Below are 24840 nucleotides of genomic sequence, written 5' to 3' on the forward strand. Positions count from 1 at the left end.
GCTGCTCAGTTCCACCCCCATAAAAAAGAGAACTAGGTAGCATTTGTGTTGCTGCAGGCTCCAAAACAGAGCAACTAAAAAGGTAAACTGCATTTTTTTTATGTTTAATCTAATTTTTTATGTTTCCAGTTTCATCCAGAGGGCTTCAGAGAGAGACAATCAAATTTTCTTTACATAAGTACATGGGTTATAGATTTTTCATACAATAAAATAGTATGAGCCCTTTTTTGACAACATAAATGAACCAGTTAATTTTACCATTTTACAATCTGGAATACCAACTATAAAGAACTAAGATCCCCACTTTCTAAAGGGTCATGTACATAAGTGCAATTACATAGTAACATACTGTAGTTAATACCAAAAATGATAACCGTGCTAGTGTAAAAAATATCAGCTGCAGCTTCCAGTGTAATAACACAAAAAAGTAATAATAATAAACAAGCTGTGCTAAGTGATATAAAGGTGACTAATCATGTAAGTGACTAATCATGAATCACAATAACAAATTGGTACAATCGAATATCACGATGATAAAAATAAAAAACAGTGGACTGAAAATCAAAAGTGCACCAAATAGATAATAGGTGTAATAAATATGCTGATAAACGTAAAGTTTCTAAAAAGAGACCATAAGACCCATCAGTGGGTGTGACACAAGGTGAAAAATCAAATTAATGTGCAATCCACCACAGGTGCTCAATCCTCCACCTAGGGTACCCTAGGAAGACGACAGCTGTGACAAAGCGCATTGGGTCGAGGCATGCTGACTTCATCCCACGTATTCAGGAAGGACAGGCGGATTTCCCGACCGGCCGGCGGCTTGTTGTTTTTATAGCCCGCATAGTCTGCATACTATGTAAGTGTATGTCTTTTACTTAATAAACATAATTTGACGGTTTTACACTGTGGAGCCTCTACTGTTCTATATTGCATGATGGCTGTGTATCACTGTGGACCGTGGTATTGGAGCAGAGCAGGCATTTGGGCGACACCCACGGCTGATATATCTGTAATATTTGTCCATCTTACCTGATCTATTTTGGCTGTGAGAATTTGATTGCCTCCTGTTGTGGTTTACAGGCTCATTACTACCAGTTTCTGGTAAGCAGGATTGATGTCGGTGGAGGATTGAGCACCTGTGGTGGATTGCACATTAATTTGATTTTTCAACTTGTGTCACACCCACTGATGGATTACGTTTATCACCATATTTATTGCACTTATTATCTATTTGGTGCACTTTTCCTTTTCAGTCCACTGTTTTTTATTTTTATCATTGTGATATTTGATTATTGCAATTTATGATTAGTCACTTACATGAGTCCATCTAGTTTAACCAATAAAAGGGGAAACAAATCAAACAATCCTATAATATACACAATCAAATACCCACAGTTGATTCAGAGGAAGGCAATAAAAAAAACCCAGCAAAGCATGATCCGATTTTCTCTAGCAGGGGAAAAAAATTATTTCCTGATCGTCCGAGAGGGAATCAGAGATTCCCTGGATATACTGTATGTCTCTATAGAGAAAAAAAAAACAACAGAAAGATCTAAGATTAAGGTGTGACGGTACTCACCATCACTGGGAGTGAAAGACAGATAATTGATGGTTTGGGTCGCTTCAAATGGGGTCTGTATTTACACTTATGATAATGTGTATTGTACTTCAATGTCAGAGACATGCTCTCCCTATTGTTTGTATATTGAGATGTGATATAGATTATGTTAAGCCTGTCTGACCCATTGTTAAATGTTAATTAACTCACATATTGTGTATGTCCAGATGGCTAGATAATTAGTTCAGGTTAATTCTATTTCTGTATACAATTGTATGTGAATATGATAATGTAATCAGGCAACCCCTGACCTGATGGGGTAATTTGATCAGGAGGGGGAGGTCCATGCTGTATATAAATTCTGTGTGACTGTTCAATAAACTGAAGATTCCAGTACAAGTTAAGTTGTCAGCTAGCTTTGTATGGGGGTGGCTGGAAAATCTGATATCTATGTTCACGACTGGAAGGAAGCCGTATACTGATGGAAGCCCACAAGAACAGTGTGGGTGTTGGTTCCATTACATAAGGGAATAAGGGGAAAGATAGAAAGAAAGAAAAAGATAAGGGGGGAAGGTGGGGTAAATTATAAGCAAGAGGGTATGACTTCTTCCCGAAGAATCTCTATCTGTCCATCAGATATAGAAAGTACATGCCTGATATTCCATAGAGAAAAGTAGAAAGAACTGCAGAGACTTTTAATGAATCCCATAGGAACTAAATCCTTGGGAAAGGGCTAAGGATTAATCTCCTCTCCATGAATCAGTTACTCAAAGTATTTAATTTAATTTATCTCACACACCGAACTATAGGAACCTGGCTGGACCCCCAATGTCTCGCTATTATTTTACACATTGTAAGAAACATGTCATAAGAGATATTTTTTCATGGATTTGAATAAGCTTTGCAGAACTAAAGACAGGGTAATGTAAGATCCTGAGTTTAACCACTTCAATACAGGGCACTTTCACCCCCTTCCTGCCCAGGCCAATTTTCAGCTTTTACCGCTGTCACATTTTGAATGATATTTGCGCGGTCATGCAACGCTGTACGCAAACAAAATTTTTATAATTTTTTTCCTACAAATAGAGCTTTCTCTTGGAGGTATTTGCTCACCTCTGTGTTTTTTCTTTTTTGCTAAATAAAAAAAAAAAGACTGAAAATTTTGAATAAAAAAAAGTTTTTCTTTGTTTATGTTAAAAATGTTGTAAATAAGTATGTTTTCTCCTGCACTGATGAGCACTGACGAGGCTGCACTGAGGGGCACTGATGAGGCGGCACTGATAGTCACTGATGAGGTGGCACTGATGGGCATTGATGATAAGGCACTAATATGTAACATTGATTGGCACTGATAGGTGGCACCGATATGCAACATTGATAGGCACTGATAGGCAGCACTGATGGGCCCTCATAGGCAGCACTAATGGGCAATGTTGATGGCACTGATGGGCACTTATAGGTGGCACTGATGGGCACTGATAGGCAGCACTGATGGGCACTGATATGCAGCACTGATAGATGGCACTAATGGTGGCACTGATGGGCGGCACTGATGTGCACTGATAGATGGCACTAATAGGCAGCACTGATGAGGCACTGACAGTCATTACTAATGGGCACTGATTGGAATCCCTAATAGGCACTGATTGGCATCTTTAATTAACACTAATTGGCATTCCTGGTGGCCACGGGTTGGCATCCCTAGTGGCATGGGTTGGCATCCCTGGTGGGCTCCAGTGGGCATCCCTGGTGGGCGCTATTGGGCATCCCTGATGGGTCTGTATAATTAAGCAATGCGCTGATTATCAGTGCAGATGCCCCCCCCCCCCCATCGGGAGAGCCCCCGATCGGCTCTCCTTTACTCGCGCCTGGTCAGAGCTAAAGCCGATAAATGTCACTTCCTGGTTACGATGTGACCAGCTGTGATTCATCACAGCTGATCACATGGTAAAGAGCCTACATCATAGGCTCTTTACCGGGATCGGAGATGTGACACACCGCACCACCGATCGCCGCTTTGCTTATCCTGCTGGACGTCATATAACGTCCAATCAGGATAACTTAACCACTATGCGGCCGTCATTCGGATATATGTTGGGCTGGAAGTGGTTAATGTCAGTGTCCATGATTGTATTGTCAATTTTCAGGATTTGTCCCAGAAAGGTATCACATATAGTTAAGCACAAGTCCATCTAGTTCAACCTATAGAAGGAAAGGGAAAAAAATAATACACACAGATATGTGTATATATATATATATATATATATATATATATATATATATATATATATAAATATAAAATGGCATTCCCATCTCACCACGGGGGCACAGTGGAAGCACAAGGCCAAGGCAGGGGAGGAGGAGGAAGAGGTCGTCAACGCTGCCAGGGCACCGCCAGCACCTCAGAAGGCAAGGATAGCATGGCCAAAATGTGGAAAAGCTTTGTCAGCACGCCACAACAAGCAGCTGTACCAGCAGCTGATATGGAACGTCTTAGCAGGAGGCAGCATTTCACTAACATGGTGGAGCAGTATGTGTGCACACGCCTAAATGTACTGAATGATGGGTCTGCCCCCTTCAACTTCTGGGTTTCCAAATTGGGCACATGGCCTGACCTTTCCCTTTGCGCCTTGGAGGTGCTGGCCTGCCCTGCAGCCAGTGTATTATCTGAACGTGTATTTAGCACAGCTGGGGGCGTTATCACAGACAAGCGCAGACGTCTGTCCAGTGCCAATGTGGACAAGCTCATGTTCATTAAAATGAACCAGGCATGGATCCCACAGGACTTGTCCGTACCTTGTGCAGAATAGACATGTATACTGGCCTTACCCAGCCATTGTTGTATTTTTGATCTTTCTCACTCTTTTGGGGTATACCCTAATTTAAAAAGAAATAAAATTAAAAACAAAAACCAGTTTTGGCTTCCTCGTCCTCCTCCACCGCCGCTTCCACCTACACCGCCACATCCACCGCCAACTCAACCCCCTACTCCATATGGGCCTCGTCCTCCTAGATCAAGATGATTATTTTTTATTTTTATGTTTTTTATGTTATTTTAAGTTATTTGCCTTTCCACATTTGTTTGCAGAGAACTTGCCATGCTCTTAAGAAGATTTTGCTGCCATTTGCAGCCCTCTAGCCCTTTCCATGATTTTTTTAGAGCCATTTTAGTGCTCAAAGTTCGGGTCACCATTGACTTCAATGGGGTTCCAGATTGGGGTCAAGTTCTGGTTAAGTCCGGGTCACGAACCTGGACTTTTTTTTTCAAGTTCGGCAGGACCCGCCGAACACAGACTTCCAGGTGTTCGCTCAACTCTATTCATTATCTTTATTACCTATTGAGCTTAATACATTTATTACACTATGTGAGGCTCTTTCCCTTTCTTTTGATGGCCTTGCTACACACCTTTTACTGCTGCAAAATGATATAAAGGGACATTGGAGTACAAACAACATTGGTGGGGGACCCAGAGAGGGGTACATCCTTTGCTTGGCTGCAGTTTAACTTTATTGTTTAGGCCAACACCATCCGGCAAGTATGGTGTAAGAATTAAGTGGAGTGGAAAACACAAATTTTTTTTTACAGAGCTTGTTTAATTTGGAGTTTTAAGTTGCTACAAAGCTCAAATATCTCATGGACTTATAATTTTGCATATTTAGAGTTGTAGATAATTATTACAAGTTCACAAGTTGTACATTGGTATACAGAATGCTTTATTTATGATATATTGATTGTAGAGCTGTCTTTCCTTATATAGGGGATTTGTTCATTATGGTCTGTTTGATATCTGACATGTTGGTTGTGTCTAGATAAACTTAAACTTACATTTCTCTTACGTCCTCCGACAGTCGCCGCCTCTTCATATTCGTCACATATGGGGTATTAGACTTTGCTCCGAAGGAGTAGCTAGGCAACAGAATATGTTAACAATAAAGCTTTAACATATCCCACCCTCAAGGGGTGGTCCCCTCAGTCAATACCCTCCTACTTCCTGCAACCATATCTCAGTTTTAATGTCTAGCTTGTCAGGAGTGGCTGGCTCTCTCTGTGCTGGGACTTTTTGTCCCAGACTCTTTCTTCTTTTTGATATTTTGTTTGAGTTTTCTCTCTACCTTTACTTAGCTGTTATTTTTGTCAGCATTAGTTAGTTCTTCGGACGAAGAGGATCATGCGGACTGGGTCTCGGGCTGATCCCCCTGGTCGCAGGTCGTGGGTCAGTGGCTTCCCAGTCTGCCATCGAGCGTTCAGCCAGGTAACGCTCCTGGCACGGTGAACGACCCGTCCCTGTTCGGTGCAGGGATGATTGGTGAGGTGGCTACCTCACCGGACGCTGTGCGGTTTCTGAACCGCCATTGTGTGCGTCTTGAGTAGCGACTCTCCCTGCCTCATGTGCAGCGGCTTGTTCGCCTGTGCGGGTTCCCCACGCCATGTGAGGTAAGTGTATCTATGTGGGGACCTGTCTGTCTGGGGGGGTCTCAGTCTGGGACTGTGTAACCTGCCTTTAATCACACTGCTTGTCTCCCTATCTCTCGGCTGCATGCTGTGGGCTGCAAGGGGGGGGGGGAGCTGTATGACACTGAGTATGTCAGGCTGGGCAGTGTGAGGAGCTGTGTGCTGTGGGGCATGTTTTTAATGGCATGTTGGGGCATATACAGCGATCGCTGCGGCGATCTAACATGTATCCATATTATGGGATGATATTGTGTGTGATTTTATGCACTGTGGAGCGGCGATTTCGGCGCCAAACGGCGCCATTTTACCGGCGCCCGCTCCGGCCGCATGGTTTACATGCACGGCGGCCATTTTCTTGTAGCCTCCATAGGCTTACATAGAGCGCCCTGGCAGCATCACTTCCTCTCTCCTGGAAGCACCGATCGAGGCAGCAGCAGCAGCGGAGTCTCCTCAGGTTTTATCCTTCTATTCCTGTGTTCCATTGCCTGTATTCAGTCTGTATATTCCCTGTGGGGGTCTCATTGTGCCTGAGTGTGGTGCGGTGGGCTGCGCTTGCCGCGCTTGCTGTAAGGGGGCAGTTAACCCTTGGTTGTCTGGCATACAGGGGCAATGGATTCTCAGGAGGGCAAATTTCCCACAGTCTTGGTGGAAAGCCAGGGGACCGCTGTTTCCCCCCCAGGGGGGGATTTGGCCACTATTGTGGCTGGCCTTGCTGCACAGGTGCAAATGCTGGTGGCTGCTCAATCTACTAAACGGCCCAGAGTTGCTCTGTCCTCTGATTCTGAGGGTGAAGGTGATGGGGCTGTTCTGGCGGGGACCCCCCTATCGGGGTCCCGCTCCTCTCTGGATCTAGTGGGGTCTGAGGTAGAGGCTGAAGTTGAGGGGGTTGATAATTCTCCCCCTGGCTCGCCTGAAGAGCTTGCAATCATGGATGAGTTGATTGCTTCCATTAAGCAGACGCTACGTTTGCAGGACGAGGTGTGTCCCCCAGCTGCCTTGGCGGCTTATGGGACGCAGAGAAAACGCAGGACGCCGCAGGTCTTTCCCTGCAATGCTGATTTTCAGCGCGCTGTTAAGGACCAATGGCGCGATTTGCGCAAGCCTTTTGCGGTACCAAGTAAATTTAAGCTGCGTTATCCTTTCTCGCCTGCCACTGATGAACGGTGGTGTGTGCCTCCGCCAGTAGATCATGCTATTGCGGTTTTGAACAAAGCCACTGCGATCCCGGCAGAGGGATCCCCTATTTTCCGTGATGCCACGGATAGGAGACTGGAGTCTCTTGCCCGTCATACTTATTCTGTTACGGGTTCTATGCTTAAGGCTCTGTTTGCTTCTCTCATGGCGGCCCAGGCGATCGCAAGTTGGACGCAGATGCTTAGGCGCGTCCTAGTGGCCGATTCGGCCTCAGCGGCGACCCTGGATATGGTGGATCAGATCCACCAGGGTGTCATGTATCTGTGTGATGCGGACCTGGACCTGATTCCGTTGGCCGCGCGTGTGCACAGCGTGGCGGTGTTGTCTCGCCGCCTGGTTTGGTTGAAATGTTGGTCGGTGGACCAATCTTCACGTAAAACCTTAGCCAATCTGCCTTATGATGGGTCTCGCCTTTTTGGGGAGTCCCTGGATGTGTTGAATAAGGGGATTACTGGGGGTAAGAGCACTCTCTTGCCCCATTTCCCCAAGGCTAAGGGGGCTTCTGGGAAGAAGCATGCTAATTTTCGGCCCCCTCAGGGGTCCTTTCGCGCCTTTCGGCCGCACTACAAGGGCAAACCGTTCAAGGGCCAGGGCTCTCAGAAGAAGCCCTGGTCTGGAAAACAGAAGTCCGGCCAATCCGGACCTGCGGCCCATAACAGTTCGGCCTGAAGGGGCGCCCTCACCCAGTTTTGGGGTGGGGGGACGCTTGCTCGGTTTTCTTCAGCCCTGGTTGGCCCGTGTGCGGGACAGATGGGTTCTGGAAATCGTTCGATCTGGTTACAAGATCGAGTTTCTCTCTCGGCCAGAGAGCAGATTTTTTCCCTCAAATCTACAACTGTCTCCAGAGCGCCTGCGGGATCTGCGCCTGGCGGTGCGGGACCTGAGGGCTCAGGGAGTGGTGGTTCCGGTGCCTCATCGGGACAGATTTCGGGGGTTTTATTCCAATCTGTTCACTGTGCCCAGAAAGGAGGGCAAGGTTCGTCCAATTCTGGACTTGAAAGCTCTGAACCGCTCTGTGCGGGTTCGCAAGTTCCGCATGGAATCCCTGCGCTCGGTGGTGGCTGCCCTGGTTCCGGGGGAATTCATGGCCTCCATCGATTTGAAGGATGCGTATCTTCACATCCCCATATTCGAGGGTCATCAGAGATACCTTCGATTTGCCATTGCGGAGGATCACTACCAGTTCGTGGCGTTGCCCTTTGGGCTCGCCTCGGCTCCGCGGGTCTTCACCAAGGTGCTTGCACCGGTTCTGGCATTATTGAGAGCCCAGGGCATTTCTGTCCTGGGGTATCTGGACGACATTCTGATTCGGTCTGCGACCAGTCAGGGTCTGGAGAAGGACCTGTCTGTCACGATGCAAACTCTGCAGGAGTTCGGTTGGACGATAAATGTTCCAAAGTCGACTCTGAGTCCGTCGGTTCGTCTTCCCTATCTGGGAATGATACTGGACTCGGTGCAGGCGAAGGTCTTCCTGCCGGAAGACAAACTCAGGACTCTTCAGGAGGGAGTCAGGTCCCTCAGGGACGTTCCGAACTCGTCTCTGCGGACGTGTATGAGATGTCTGGGATTGATGGTCTCGGCTTTCGAGGCGATTCCTTTCGCGCAGTTTCACACGCGGGGTCTCCAAGCGGAGATCTTGTCCAAGTGGGACGGGCGACCTCAATCTCTGGATCTTCAGATCTCGTTGAGTCATCGCACCAGGGAAAACCTCCTGTGGTGGCTCCAGTCCCCGTTGGTGTCCGGGGGCAAGTCGTTTCGTCCGATCTCGTGGACGATAATCACCACGGATGCCAGCCTGTCGGGCTGGGGTGGTGTTCTGGGCGTTCTGTCCGCCCAGGGGACCTGGTCGGAGGGGGAGTCTTCCCTCCCGATCAACATTCTGGAATTGCGTGCGATAAGGCTCTGTCTTCATCGCTGGACGGACCGGCTGCAGGGCTGCCCGGTTCGGGTACAGACGGACAATGCCACGGCGGTGGCCTACATCAACCACCAAGGGGGCACCAGGAGTGCCCGAGCGGCTCGAGAAGTGGCCGACATTCTGTCTTGGGCCGAGACTCATGTCCCGGCGATAACGGCGGTTCACATTCCGGGAGTGGAGAACTGGCAGGCGGACTATCTGAGTCGCCAGACCCTGGATCAGGGGGAATGGTCTCTCCACCCGGCTGTCTTCCAGATGTTGTGCGCGAAGTGGGGTCTTCCAGATGTGGATCTGTTCGCGTCTCGCCTCAACTACAAGGTGAAGAGGTTCGTGGCAAGGACGCGCGACCCTCGGGCGGACGCGTCGGACGCGTTAGTGGCCCCGTGGCATCAGTACAGGCTGATGTACGCGTTTCCACCGATTCAGTTGCTGTCCCGGTTCCTTCGCAGGTTACACTCGGAACGCAGCACGGTGATTCTTGTGGCACCGGACTGGCCTCGCCGGTCCTGGTACGCAGACCTCGTGAATCTGGCGGTCGACGCCCCCTGGCGTCTGCCTCTTCGGGACGATCTACTGTCTCAAGGACCGATTTACCATCCTGGTTTACAGTCGCTGGCTTTGACGGCCTGGCTGTTGAGACCGAGGTCCTGAAGGAGAAGGGTCTCTCTCCAGAGGTTGTTCATACCTTGATCAACGCGAGGAAGTCTTCCTCGGGAAAGGTTTATTACCGTACTTGGAAGGCCTATTTTGCCTGGTGTGAGTCCAGGGGGTTTTCACCCCGCACGTACTCGGTTTCCCGTGTGCTGTCTTTCCTTCAGGCGGGTGTCGATCAGCGTTTGGCGCTGGCTACGATAAAGGGTCAGGTGTCTGCGCTGGCCGTTCTGTTTCAACGTCCCGTAGCTTCCAACTCCTTGGTTGGCACTTTTATTCAGGGTGTGCGGCATCTGGTTCCTCCTAGGAGGGATCCCTTGCCCCCTTGGGACTTGAATCTAGTCCTGTCTGTGTTACAACGTGCTCCTTTTGAACAGATCAGGGAGATCTCGTTGTCTATGTTGTCCAAAAAGGTCGCCTTTTTGGTGGCGATCACTTCGGCTCGCAGAGTGTCGGAACTGGCGGCTTTGTCCTGCAAGTCTCCGTACCTGGTTGTTCATTTGGATAAGGTGGTCTTGCGACCTAATCCTTCTTTTCTGCCGAAACGAGTTTCGGAATTCCATCTTAACGAGGATATTGTTTTGCCTTCGTTGTGCACGAAGCCTAAACATCCTAAGGAGGTGAGATTGCATTCTCTGGATGTTGTTCGAGCGATTAGGGTTTACCTTAAATCGACTGAGTCTTTTCGAAAGACGGACTCCTTGTTTGTTCTTCCAGAGGGTCCTCGGAAGGGCATGGCGGCTTCCGCCTCTACCATTGCCAAATGGATCAGGCAGACCATTGAACAGGCTTATGCCTTGCAGGGGAAGGTTCCCCCTGTGCCTGTGAAGGCGCACTCTACTAGATCTCTGAGTACGTCTTGGGCCTGTCGTCATGGGGCTTCTGTAGCCCAGGTGTGTAAGGCGGCGACTTGGTCGACCGTGCACACTTTCACAAAATTCTACAAAGTAGATGTTCAGGCATCGGCGGATGCTTCCTTTGGCCGCAAGGTTCTTAGTGCGGCTGTTCCCTAGGGTCCCTTGTTGGGGACTCCTGGCTGTTGGGATAAGTTTTGTATCCCCTGGTTTTTTGTCTTTTCCTGGGTTGTTGCTCCTGTTGAGCACTTATTTTTGCTGTTGCCCAGCTAGTTCCTTCCTTTGGTAAGGTTCTTTTCTTTGATGTGGAGACTGCGTTGCCTTTCGGCGCGGATGCGTTTCCCACCCCTCATGTTTGCACTGCTTTGGGACGTCCCCATATGTGACGAATATGAAGAGGCGGCGACTGTCGGAGGACGTAAGAGAAAACGGAATTTTTGTAAAATCTTACCTGTAAAATTCCTTTCTCTGAGTCCTCCGACAGTCGCCGCCCCCGCCCCTCTTTTGGGGTTTGTATGTATACTCTACTGCTATTCCACTAAAACTGAGATATGGTTGCAGGAAGTAGGAGGGTATTGACTGAGGGGACCACCCCTTGAGGGTGGGATATGTTAAAGCTTTATTGTTAACATATTCTGTTGCCTAGCTACTCCTTCGGAGCAAAGTCTAATACCCCATATGTGACGAATATGAAGAGGCGGCGACTGTCGGAGGACTCAGAGAAAGGAATTTTACAGGTAAGATTTTACAAAAATTCCGTTTTCTGTTACAATGTGAAATTTGCAAATGCAAAGTGTGAAGTGTTAAGTGTTTCTGTGCAAATTAAATGCTAAAACCTATTTTATTTTAGGTTGTAACATTAAAAAATCTTGACAAGTCCAAAAGTATACATACATTGTAAAAATATACATGTTTGCCATATGCTTATATGTTATATAATACCTCTTTGTAAATTGTCCTTCTGTACAGATAATATTTTCTACTTATACACGGTGTCAGTAAATGAGTTCTGATTTGATTCATAGTTTTGATGAAATGCTTTTGAAAAAAAGTAATATGAAGTAATTCTGAATCATGTAATATTCCTTTTCTTCGTAGCTTTATATTTATGAAAAAAATTACAGTGCTTACAGTGCTCATTAATCTGTACATAAGAAAGGTAAGAATAGCAGTAGACAGTTTTATGCACCAGTTTAAGGATTTTGATTTAGAATAATGTCAGTTATTTAGCAATTGCTGAGTGCCAGATGGTTACTTTGGTTCATTTCAAAGACATGTTTAAAACATTTAATAATACCTTTTCTGCTCCTTATCAGAACGTATTAAAAAGAACAATACATTGTATAAATAAGAATAAACTATTTAAAGTGAACCTGTGCTCATAGTATGGTGGTAAACTTCTTGCAAAAATTGAAAAGCTTGCATCTACATAAACCTGAAGAGTGTATTAACCACTTGCCTACTGGGCACTGAAAGCCCCCTCCTGCCCAGGCCAATTTTCAGCTTTCAGCGCTGTCGCACTTTCGCTATCGTGCAACACTGTACCTAAATTAAATTTTTATCATTTTTTTCAAACAAATAGAGCTTTCTTTTGGTTGTATTTAATCACTACTAGGGTTTTCATTTTTGCTGAACAGACAAAAAATTATTTTTATGGTTTGTTATAAAATTTTGCAAGCAGGTAATTTTTCTCCTTCATTGATGTGCGCTGATGAGGTGGCACTGATGGGCCCTGATAGGCACTGATAGGCTGCACTGATTGGCACTGACGGGTGGCACTGGTGAGCACTGATAGGTAGCACTGGTAGGTGGCGCTGGTGGACACTGGTGGGCACTAGCAGGTGGCACTAGTGGGCACTGGCAGGTGGCACTGGTGGGCACTGGTAGGTGGTGCTGGTGGGCACTGGTAGGCACTGGTGTGTGACACTGGTGGGCATTTATGGGCACTGGTAGGTGGCACTGGTGGACACAATTTGCCCTCTCCTCTTCAGGACCCAATGCTCTCTGACTGCAGCCGGCGATCGTTTTCTTTTTCTCCTCACACTGATAGTGCGAGCAGAAAAAAACAGCTGATCTCCAGCTGCTGTTCACTTCAGATGATCAGCTGTCATTGGCTGACAGCTGATCACCTGGTAAGGGGGCGGGACCGCCCCCTTACTCTGATCTGTGATCAGGCGAGTCTCATGAACTCGCTGATCACAGAGTAAGCCGGGATGCTCCGCACAGAGCGCGCAGGCCGCTAGTGCATGGGAGGACGTCAATGTACGCCCTCCCAGCAATTTAGGTCTGCACTGTAGCTGTCATTTGGCTATAACGCGGGCGTCATGTAGTTAAAAGCCCAGGAACTTGGCTAGCTATTTTAGCACATGAACATGCACCTCCAAAGTTAATCTCTAGCTAGCACCATCCCCTCTGCCCATCATTTTAAAGCATAGGAGGCAGAAGAGGGTGGGTCAAAGCTTCAACTTTTAGGGCCACCAGGGAGCTTTGGAAACAATATAAAGGAATGGGCAGGCACCTACCAAAATCATACACAGGCTGATACATTATACTGCCAGCTTCACCAAAAGCTAATTACTGTATCACTGTGTTAACTCAAACGAAGCTTTAAGTGAGTACACTTTGTTATTGTAAGGTTCCATTGGCTGGGAGCATGCCAGCACCATGTAAATCGCAGTGAAGACACAAATTTACAAGGATTAGTAATGGAACAACTATTTTCTGAAACAGGGGTAAGCAGTGCAGGCCAAATTCTTTCCATCAATAGAGGTTTCCCTTAAGGCCATTTTACACCTGTCATTTGTGGTATGCTGTCGCAGGAAGCATGATAAAGCAACACACGTTATAATGCAGTGCCATTAATTTTGAATGGCACCCCATAGCGCTAAGGCAGTACATCTCTGATGTACTGTACATGCATTGCAGTGCACTGCAGTACATGGTAACAGACAACTATTCGTTGTATCCAAATTTTTGTTTGCTGTGGTTAATGTGAGACATACTACACATTACCATGCAACGCAACACACTACCAGTTAGTAGTGATGGACGAACATCGGCCGGGCGGTTTGCGAACGTCAGCCGCAAATTTTCTCAAAAGTCAGCGAACCGCGAGTTCGCGTCAGGCCCCATTGACTTTAATGGGAGGCGAACTTTAAAAACCTTTAGGTCATATTTGCAGCCACAAAAGACTTACTAGCTGTGTACAAATAATCCCAGCACATGGACAATATCATAACAGAAGTATTGCAATTGGAAAAGTTGCCCTAAAATTTTTTACAGCAATTTCTTTTTTTTTCATAAATCAGCCAGAACTGAAAGCAGACGGTAAATATATGTCAAATACATGTAGGGTCCATTCACACATCTGTAAAATGGGTCTGCATCCATTCCACAGTATTGGCCCCAAAAATGAGCCCACATGGGTTTACTTGACAGCTAAGAACATAGTATTTCATGGCAGGAGTAAGTGTCGGCCAGTATAGGCCCCAAAAATTAGCCCATATGGGTTTACCTGACAGCAAAGAATGTAGTATTTGATGGCTGGAGGTACATTAGGCATTCACAGGTAACAGAAGTAAGTGTCGGCCAGTATAGGTCCCAAAAATTAGCCCACATGGGTTTACCTGACAGCAAAGGAACATAGTATTTGGTGGCTGGAGGTACATTAGGCATTCACAGGATACAGAAGTAAGTGTCGGCCAGTATTGGCCCCAAATATTAGCCCACATGGTTTTACCTGACAGCTAAGAACTTATATTCTGTGGCTGAAGGTACATTAGGCATTCACAGGATACAGAATTAAATGTCGGCCAGTATTGGCCCCAAAAGTTAGCCCACATGGGTTTACTTGACAGCTAAGAACGTAGTATTTGGTGGCTGGAGGTACATTAGGCATTCACAGGATACAGAAGTAAGCGTTGGCCTGTATAGGCCCCAAAAATTAGCCCACATGGGTTTACCTGACAGCTAAGAACGTAGTATTCTGTGGCTGAAGGTTCATTAGGCATTCACAGGATACAGAAGTAAGTGTCGGCCTGTATAGGCCCCAAAAATTAGCCCACATGGGTTTACCTGACAGCTAAGAACGTAGTATTTGATGGCTGGAGGTACATTAGGCATTCACAGGATACAGAAGTAAGTGTTGGCCAGAATTGGCCCCAAAAATTAGCCCACATGGGTTTACCTGACAGCAAAGAATGTAGTATTTGATGGCTGGAGGTACATTAGGCATTCACAGGATATAGAAGTAAGTGTTGGCCTGTATAGGCCCCAAAAATTAGCCCACATGGGTTTACCTGACAGCTAAGAACGTAGTATTTGATGGCTGGAGGTACATTAGGCATTCACAGGATACAGAAGTAAGTGTTGGCCAGAATTGGCCCCAAAAATTAGCCCACATGGGTTTACCTGACAGCAAAGAATGTAGTATTTGATGGCTGGAGGTACATTAGGCATTCACAGGATACAGAAGTAAGTGTTGGCCTGTATAGGCCCCAAAAATTAGCCCACATGGGTTTACCTGACAGCTAAGAATGTTGTATTTGGTGGCTGAAGGTTCATTAGGCATTCACAGGATACAGAAGTAAGTGTCGGCCTGTATAGGCCCCAAAAATTAGCCCACATGGGTTTACCTGACAGCTAAGAACGTAGTATTCTGTGGCTGAAGGTTCATTAGGCATTCACAGGTAACAGAAGTAAGTGTCGGCCAGTATAGGCCCCAAAAATTAGCCCACATGGGTTTACCTGACAGCAAAGAATGTAGTATTTGGTGGCTGGAGGGAGGTACATTAGGCATTCACAGGATACAGAAGTAAGTGTCGGCCAGTATAGGCCCCAAAAATTAGCCCACATGGGTTTACCTGACAGCTAAGAACGTAGTATTTGGTGGCTGGAGGTACATTAAGCATTCACAGGATACAGAAGTAAGTGTCGGCCAGTATAGGCCCCAAAACTTGGCTGGAGGTACATTAGGCATTCACAGGATATAGAAGTAAGTGTTGGCCTGTATAGGCCCCAAAAATTAGCCCACATGGGTTTACCTGACAGCTAAGAACGTAGTATTTGATGGCTGGAGGTACATTAGGCATTCACAGGATACAGAAGTAAGTGTTGGTCAGAATTGGCCCCAAAAATTAGCCCACATGGGTTTACCTGACAGCAAAGAATGTAGTATTTGATGGCTGGAGGTACATTAGGCATTCACAGGTAACAGAAGTAAGTGTCGGCCAGTATAGGTCCCAAAAATTAGCCCACATGGGTTTACCTGACAGCAAAGGAACATAGTATTTGGTGGCTGGAGGTACATTAGGCATTCACAGGATGCAGAAGTAAGTGTCGGCCAGTATTGGCCCCAAATATTAGCCCACATGGTTTTACCTGACAGCTAAGAACTTATATTCTGTGGCTGAAGGTATATTAGGCATTCACAGGATACAGAATTAAATGTCGGCCAGTATTGGCCCCAAAAATTAGCCCACATGGGTTTACTTGACAGCTAAGAACGTAGTATTTGGTGGCTGGAGGTACATTAGGCATTCACAGGATACAGAAGTAAGCGTTGGCCTGTATAGGCCCCAAAAATTAGCCCACATGGGTTTACCTGACAGCTAAGAACGTAGTATTCTGTGGCTGAAGGTTCATTAGGCATTCACAGGATACAGAAGTAAGTGTCGGCCTGTATAGGCCCCAAAAATTAGCCCACATGGGTTTACCTGACAGCTAAGAACGTAGTATTTGATGGCTGGAGGTACATTAGGCATTCACAGGATACAGAAGTAAGTGTTGGCCAGAATTGGCCCCAAAAATTAGCCCACATGGGTTTACCTGACAGCAAAGAATGTAGTATTTGATGGCTGGAGGTACATTAGGCATTCACAGGATATAGAAGTAAGTGTTGACCTGTATAGGCCCCAAAAATTAGCCCACATGGGTTTACCTGACAGCTAAGAACGTAGTATTTGATGGCTGGAGGTACATTAGGCATTCACAGGATACAGAAGTAAGTGTTGGCCAGAATTGGCCCCAAAAATTAGCCCACATGGGTTTACCTGACAGCAAAGAATGTAGTATTTGATGGCTGGAGGTACATTAGGCATTCACAGGATACAGAAGTAAGTGTTGGCCTGTATAGGCCCCAAAAATTAGCCCACATGGGTTTACCTGACAGCTAAGAACGTAGTATTTGATGGCTGGAGGTACATTAGGCATTCACAGGTAACAGAAGTAAGTGTCGGCCAGTATAGGCACCAAAAATTTGCCCACATGGGTTTACCTGACAGCTAAGAATGTTGTATTTGGTGGCTGAAGGTTCATTAGGCATTCACAGGATACAGAAGTAAGTGTCGGCCTGTATAGGCCCCAAAAATTAGCCCACATGGGTTTACCTGACAGCTAAGAACGTAGTATTCTGTGGCTGAAGGTTCATTAGGCATTCACAGGTAACAGAAGTAAGTGTCGGCCAGTATAGGCCCCAAAAATTAGCCCACATGGGTTTACCTGACAGCTAAGAATGTAGTATTTGGTGGCTGGAGGGAGGTACATTAGGCATTCACAGGATACAGAAGTAAGTGTCGGCCAGTATAGGCCCCAAAAATTAGCCCACATGGGTTTACCTGACAGCTAAGAACGTAGTATTTGGTGGCTGGAGGTACATTAAGCATTCACAGGATACAGAAGTAAGTGTCGGCCAGTATAGGCCCCAAAACTTGGCTGGAGGTACATTAGGCATTCACAGGATATAGAAGTAAGTGTTGGCCTGTATAGGCCCCAAAAATTAGCCCACATGGGTTTACCTGACAGCTAAGAACGTAGTATTTGATGGCTGGAGGTACATTAGGCATTCACAGGTAACAGAAGTAAGTGTCGGCCAGTATAGGCGCCAAAAATTTGCCCACATGGGTTTACCTGACAGCTAAGAATGTTGTATTTGGTGGATGAAGGTTCATTAGGCATTCACAGGATACAGAAGTAAGTGTCGGCCTGTATAGGCCCCAAAAATTAGCCCACATGGGTTTACCTGACAGCTAAGAACGTAGTATTTGGTGGCTGGAGGGAGGTACATTAGGCATTTACAGGATACAGAAGTAAGTGTCGGCCAGTATAGGCCCCAAAAATTAGCCCACATGGATTTACCTGACAGCTAAGAACTTAGTATTTGATGGCTGGAGGTACATTAGGCATTCACAGGATACATAAGTAAGTGTTGGCCTGTATAGGCCCCAAAAATTAGCCCACATGGGTTTACCTGACAGCTAAGAACGTAGTATTTGATGGCTGGAGGTACATTAGGCATTCACAGGTAACAGAAGTAAGTGTCGGCCAGTATAGGCGCCAAACATTTGCCCACATGGGTTTACCTGACAGCTAAGAATGTTGTATTTGGTGGCTGAAGGTTCATTAGGCATTCACAGGATACAGAAGTAAGTGTCGGCCTGTATAGGCCCCAAAAATTAGCCCACATAGGTTTACCTGACAGCTAAGAACGTAGTATTTGGTGGCTGGAGGGAGGTACATTAGGCATTCACAGGATACAGAAGTAAGTGTCGGCCAGTATAGGCCCCAAAACTTTGCCCACATAGGTTTACCTGACAGCTAAGAACGTAGTATTTGGTGGCTGGAGGGAGGTACATTAGGCATTCACAGGATACAGAAGTAAGTGTCGGCCAGTATAGGCCCCAAAAATTAGCCCACATGGATTTACCTGACAGCTAAGAACTTAGTATTTGATGGCTGGAGGTACATTAGGCATTCACAGGATACATAAGTAAGTGTCAGCCAGTATTGGCCCCAAAAATTAGACCACATAGGTTTATCTGACAGCTAAGAACATAGTATTTGGTGGCTGGAGGTACATTAGGCATTCACAGGATACATAAGTAAGTGTCAGCCAGTATTGGCCCCAAAAATTAGACCACATGGGTTTATCTGACAACTAAGAACGTAGTATTTGATGGCTGGAGGTACATTAGGCATTCACAGGATACAGAAGTAAGTGTTGGCCAGATTTGGCCCCAAAAATTAGCCCACATGGGTTTACCTGAAAGCAAAGAATGTAGTATTTGATGGCTGGAGGTACATTAGGCATTCACAGGATACAGAAGTAAGTGTTGGCCTGTATAGGCCCCAAAAATTAGCCCACATGGGTTTACCTGACAGCTAAGAACGTAGTATTTGATGACTGGAGGTACATTAGGCATTCATAGGTAACAGAAGTAAGTGTCGGCCAGTATAGGCCCCAAAAATTTGCCCACATGGGTTTACCTGACAGCTAAGAATGTTGTATTTGGTGGCTGAAGGTTCATTAGGCATTCACAGGATACAGAAGTAAGTGTCGGCCTGTATAGGCCCCAAAAATTAGCCCACATGGGTTTACCTGACAGCTAAGAACGTAGTATTCTGTGGCTGAAGGTTCATTAGGCATCCACAGGTAACAGAAGTAAGTGTCGGCCAGTATAGGCCCCAAAAATTAGCCCACATGGGTTTACCTGACAGCTAAGAATGTTGTATTTGGTGGCTGGAGGGAGGTACATTAGGCATTCACAGGATACAGAAGTAAGTGTCGGCCAGTATAGGCCCCAAAAATTAGCCCACATGGGTTTACCTGACAGCTAAGAACGTAGTATTTGGTGGCTGGAGGGAGGTACATTAGGCATTTACAGGATACAGAAGTAAGTGTCGGCCAGTATAGGCCCCAAAAATTAGCCCACATGGATTTACCTGACAGCTAAGAACGTAGTATTTGGTGGCTGGAGGTACATTAGGCATTCACAGGATACATAAGTAAGTGTCAGCCAGTATTGGCCCCAAAAATTAGACCACATGGGTTTATCTGACAGCTAAGAACATAGTATTTGGTGACTGGAGGTACATTAGTGTCAGAATTAATAATTAATAATAATTAATAATATCTCGCTGTGCCTCCATTATGTCAGAATGTTGATACTGCTCTGACTATAACAGTATCTATTTATGGTTAATAATAAGCAAAGATCTGTGCGAAAGGAGAATCTCAACTTATTCCATAAATCAATATGTAGCGAATTCTTTTTATTGATTAATTTCTTTTTAAAAGCATATACCAATCTTAGTGAAAACAGTCTACAGTATGGAATATATAAAAGTTTTATTCACTAGATGTGTAATCACAATAAATGATCAAACTTAAGATGACACGAGAAAAAAAATATATATAACTTCACAAAAATACAAACTTCAAACAATAAATGCAATGTGATGTGTAGCTCAATAATGAAAGTGAAACTGAAACAAAGTTAAAGTGAAACGAAGGCAAGATTACCATTTCCCCAGATGTAGTAAAAACCATATTTAAGTATACTATACAATCAGACCACAATTGTCTGCGCAATGCAAAACCTGATAATCACCTCACTGCAGATGAAGTGAGAATAAGCCATGCAAAACGGAAGACTTAAAATCGCAAATAATGCGCTTAATCTGATATTAATAAAAATAGTATAAAAAGCAAAAATCATCTCTTTAGAGAAAACTCTACATATGGTTTATACGGCTGGGATTGTACTCTCGTTACCATTTAAATATGCAAGGTAAAACATTTAAGGAAGTACATAAACAATATTGAATAATAATCAAATAAACAGCAAGGCATAATTACCATATTTAAAATGGCCGCTAGTTTAGAATAGTAGTTACCAGGTTCCTTAAGATGGCTGCTTTTCCAAGATGGTGGCCAATTAGGGCGGAGCTTCGTTTGGCGTCCCTCAAAGGTTCAGATACATGGCAGATTGAAAGGAAGTCTGTGTAGATGAGTCTGTGCATAGCTGTTAGTAGTGTGTATGTTGTAAGTGTAATGTATATTGGGCAAGATGTGACGTGTCATGTGTCTCTCTCATCTGGGCTTTTATATGGTATAGAACAAAGAACTATTAAAATTACCATAAGTTAAACCCAGAGGGAGTTACATGATCATCATTGGCTAGAACATCTTAACCATTAACTGGTGATGTCATAGGGTGACACCTCTTGGTTGACCAGTATATTAAAATTAAATAAAGATTTCTTCATTTAAGACTATTATAAAACAACATAAAATGTATCCATGCTTTCATCTACTAAATGTCCATTTAATCCACCAGGTAACTGAATAAAGAATTAATCTTGGTAACACTATTCTAATATTTGATATATCTTATTTAAAATATATATTGGATTTTACTTTTTAACCCAAGACTTCAATTACCGTAGTCAGCAAAATGGCAGTATTGCATTGCTCCTTAGTTTCAGTTCGTACAGCAATATTTGCCTACAAATAAACTTCGAACCTTTATATTTACCAATAGCTTACAACCAGACCTTCTAAATTAAACACCTGGCAAGGCCAGAAAAGTTTATGATGCTTTCTACGACTTACAATTTACAAATGTTTACTGAAGCCTGTTTTGACATACAGAGATGATTCATCAAACTCAGTAACGTTAGCTTTTTAGCAAAATATGAAACAATTATAATATATAACGCTTTCCTACATATTTATGTATGCTAGTTATATATACATTTCATATTTCAGTGTTAATATTATGTTACATATAAGATTATAACATATTTGTAATTTTTTTTTAAATGGGTTTAAACACAGAAAACCTGACTCATTTTATGATCCCACGCAAACAGGATTACCTGGGTATATTGTCTTAGACCTTATCTTAAAGTTTAAACAGACTATTGTCAGCTGGACTTTATCTTAAGTATCTAAAGTAAGTCAACAGACTATTTATTACTTTAGGTCCACACAGCCTGTTTGGGTAAACCTGTTTAAGAAAATTTCCTGAACAGGCAATTTTCTGTTAAAGGATATTTTAACCATTTAGTAACCTGACCAAAATGGATGCTACTGCTTCATTTCTATGTAGATCAAAATATGACATTTCATTTCTATCTGTGAAATTAACTTCCCCAAATAACCCTGACATTAGGCATTCACAGAAAACAGAAGTAAGTGTCGACAAGTCAAGGCACCAAAAATGATCCCACATGGGTTTACCTGACAGCAAAGAAAGTTGTATTCTGCGGCTGGAGGTACATTAGGCATTCACAGAAAAAATAATTGTCGGCCCTGAAAGGCCGCAAAAATTTGGCATTCAATGGACATGAAATACCTTTTATGCCGCTGTATTTAGCGAAGACAAGGACCAGGAATTGTTGTGGGTGGATGGCGGTCTGGCGGATATTTGTGGCCTGTCATGAGGAATTTCAATGAAACATGGTCTACTGGTCACATGTTTTGAATTCCTCAGAGATCCATGCCTAATTCATTTTTATAAATGTGAGGTAGTGTACACTGTCATGAGCTAGGCGAGTGCGCTTATCGGTCACAACCCCCCCTGCTGTGCTGAACATCCTTTCGGACAGGACACTGGACGGGGGGCAAGCCAACAGTTCCATTGCAAATACTGCAAGCTCTGGCCAGAGGTCAAGCCTACTCACCCAGTAGTCCAGGGGGTTCATCACTCCTCAGAGCGTCCACATCAGCCGTTAACCCGATGTAGTCCCTGATGCCGGATCTGGAGTACAGCTGTCGATGGTTCAGCTGAAAGAAGGATCTCATATCTAAAGTGACCAAGACATCTTCAAACTGCCCTCTTCTTGCATGCGCTGTTGGATTTCTACCTGCAACTGTCTCTCTGTGACTGGAAATTCCTCTGCCAGTGCACGCCAAAAGCAGAATTCAGCATTTCTCGCAGCAAGGCCTGGAAGTGCTACATTCTGACCGCCCTCTGTGATGCTGGTAACATTTCCGCCATTTTTTGTTTGTACCGGGGGTCTAAGTACGTTGCCACCCAGTACTGGTCCTTGCCCTTTGCTTTTTATACGGGGGTCCCCCTTAAAACACTGGAGCATGAAGGCCCCCATTCGCACTAAACTGGAAGCGGTGTAGTGGCCTGGGTCCAGCTCGTCATCCAGGATAATGTCGCCCTCGTTCTCCTCCCCCCATCCACGGATAACACCAGGGATCCCAGAAAGGTTTAAAGCATGCTCTTCTTGCTCCTCCTCATCCGCCCCGGCACCATCCTCCTCTGACTCTTCTTCAGACTCCTGTTGTTGACTTGTCTCAGATGCAGTAGCACCCACTGGGATTTCATTCTACATCGCGTCTTCCTGCTCCTGCTCCTCGACGGCTTGATCAATGACATGACGCAATGCACGCTCCAAAAAGCAGGCGTAAGGTACGATGTCACTGATGGCGCCCTGGCCATGACTGACCAGTGTGGTGATCTCATCGAATGGCCGCAGAAGTCTGCATAAGCCCCGCATGAGCAGCCACTGGCGAGGTGAAAAAAACCCAAGCTCCCCAGAACCTGTCCTGCCGCAGAGTTCGTACAGGTAGTCGATAACTGCACGTTTCTGCTGGAGCAGCCTATCAAGCATATGCAACGTTGAGTTACATCGAGTCGGGCAGTCACAAATAAGACGCCTGACTGGCAGGTTGTGTCGCCACTGAATGTCAGCAAGGCAAGCTGTGGCTGTGTAAGATCTTCTGAAATGGCCTGAGATTTTCCTGGCCTGCCGCAAGACGTCCTGGACCCCAGGGTATTTGGCAACAAATAGCTGCATTACCAAGTTCAGCGCGCTCAGCAGATTGGCACCATTGTCGCACACCACTTTACAACTGTCAAATTGAGCGGTGTCAGCCACTGATCTGCCTGTGAATGCAAAGCTGAATGGAGTGCAGGACCAGTGTGGCTCTTGGCTTCCAGGCACAAAAGACGAAGGGCAGCATGGCAACGTCTCACCTGGCATGTGGAATAGGTTCTGGGGATCTTGGGCAGCGCAGCGGAAGAGACGGTAGCAGCGGAAAAGGAAGAGTCAGCCGAGGAGGAGAGGGCGGATGGAGGAGAAGAAGAAGAGGCAGGCCTGCATGCAATCCGTGGCAGTACAACCTAATCTACACGGGTGCCACGGGTAACATGCTCGACGGCCATCAGAAGGTTCACCCAGTGGGCAGTAAAAGTGATATACCTTCCCTGCCCGTGTTTGCTAGACCATGTGTCTGTGGTCAGATGTATCTTGGCACCAACACTGTGTGCCAGAGATATATTCACTTGCCGCTGAACATGGCCATACAGCTCTGGAATGCCCTTCTGCGAGAAATATTTCCTGCCTGGGACCTTCCATTGTGGCGTTCCAATGGGTACAAATTTACAAAGTCAGAGTCCATCAGTTGATATGGCAGTAGTTGGCGGGTTATCAGTTCCGACAAGCCAGCAGTCAAACGTTGGGCAAGAGGGTTATCCGGCGCCATCATTTTATTCTGCTACAACATTTGGGCCACAGAAGCCTACCTTTTTCCAGAACAACGTGACAACGGCATAATGGAAGGTGGAGTGGAGGACAAATGTGAGGAGAAGGAGAAGGAAAAGAGGCTGGATGGTGAGAGCCTGGAGTGTGGCTTTGTGGGTTCTGATGGTGTTGCTCCCACTGGGCTCAGTGATGGGAGTTCAGGTGCCTTCTTAAGGTAGTGGTCCCTAGGTGAGTGTTGGGCTTACCACGACATATGCGTTGACTGCAAAGGCTGCAGATGGCAACACTGTTGTCAGCAATGGACACATTAAAAAAGCCCACACTGCGGAGCCATGTGCTGGCATCCTGGGAGCGCCAGATGTGACTGTACATGGTTGATGGCTCGCTCCTGATACATTTGCAGTCTGCTTTCTACCTCTTGTGCAATGCAATCTCCCTCTGAACTCCCCTCCTCTTCCACTCTTGTGGCCACCCACGTCACCTTCCCCACCACTAACATTCGAGATCTCGGAGTAGGCAGCAACAGCGGGGACCGACCTCTTTGAGCTGATCTGGGTACTGTCTTCAGACTGCTGAGTGGCGGCTGTTGCTACCACCTCTTCCTGATCCGATGCCAACAATGGCTGCGCATCGCAAATGTCTTGTGATGAATCTGAAAATAGTTCCAGTGACTCATCGGAGGGTATGTGGTGGTGGTGTTTGTGGTGGTGTCTTTGGGGGTGCACACAGCAGAGAGTGAATTGGGTGCAGATAGAGAGGATGAGGAGGGTCAAGAAGAGGAAGGCTGAGTGAGCCACTCAACCAAGTCTGGTGCGTCCTTTGACGTAATCGAATGCAGCTTCTGAAACTTCACACTTTGGCTCCAGCCTACTGCTCCTGCCCTACCCCTACCACCCCTGCGTAAGTGTCTGCCTCTTCCTCTGCCTGTCAT

This window comes from Pelophylax lessonae, assembly GCF_965119305.1.
Source record: "Pelophylax lessonae genome assembly, chromosome: 1".
NCBI classification, from domain to species: Eukaryota; Metazoa; Chordata; class Amphibia; order Anura; family Ranidae; genus Pelophylax; species Pelophylax lessonae.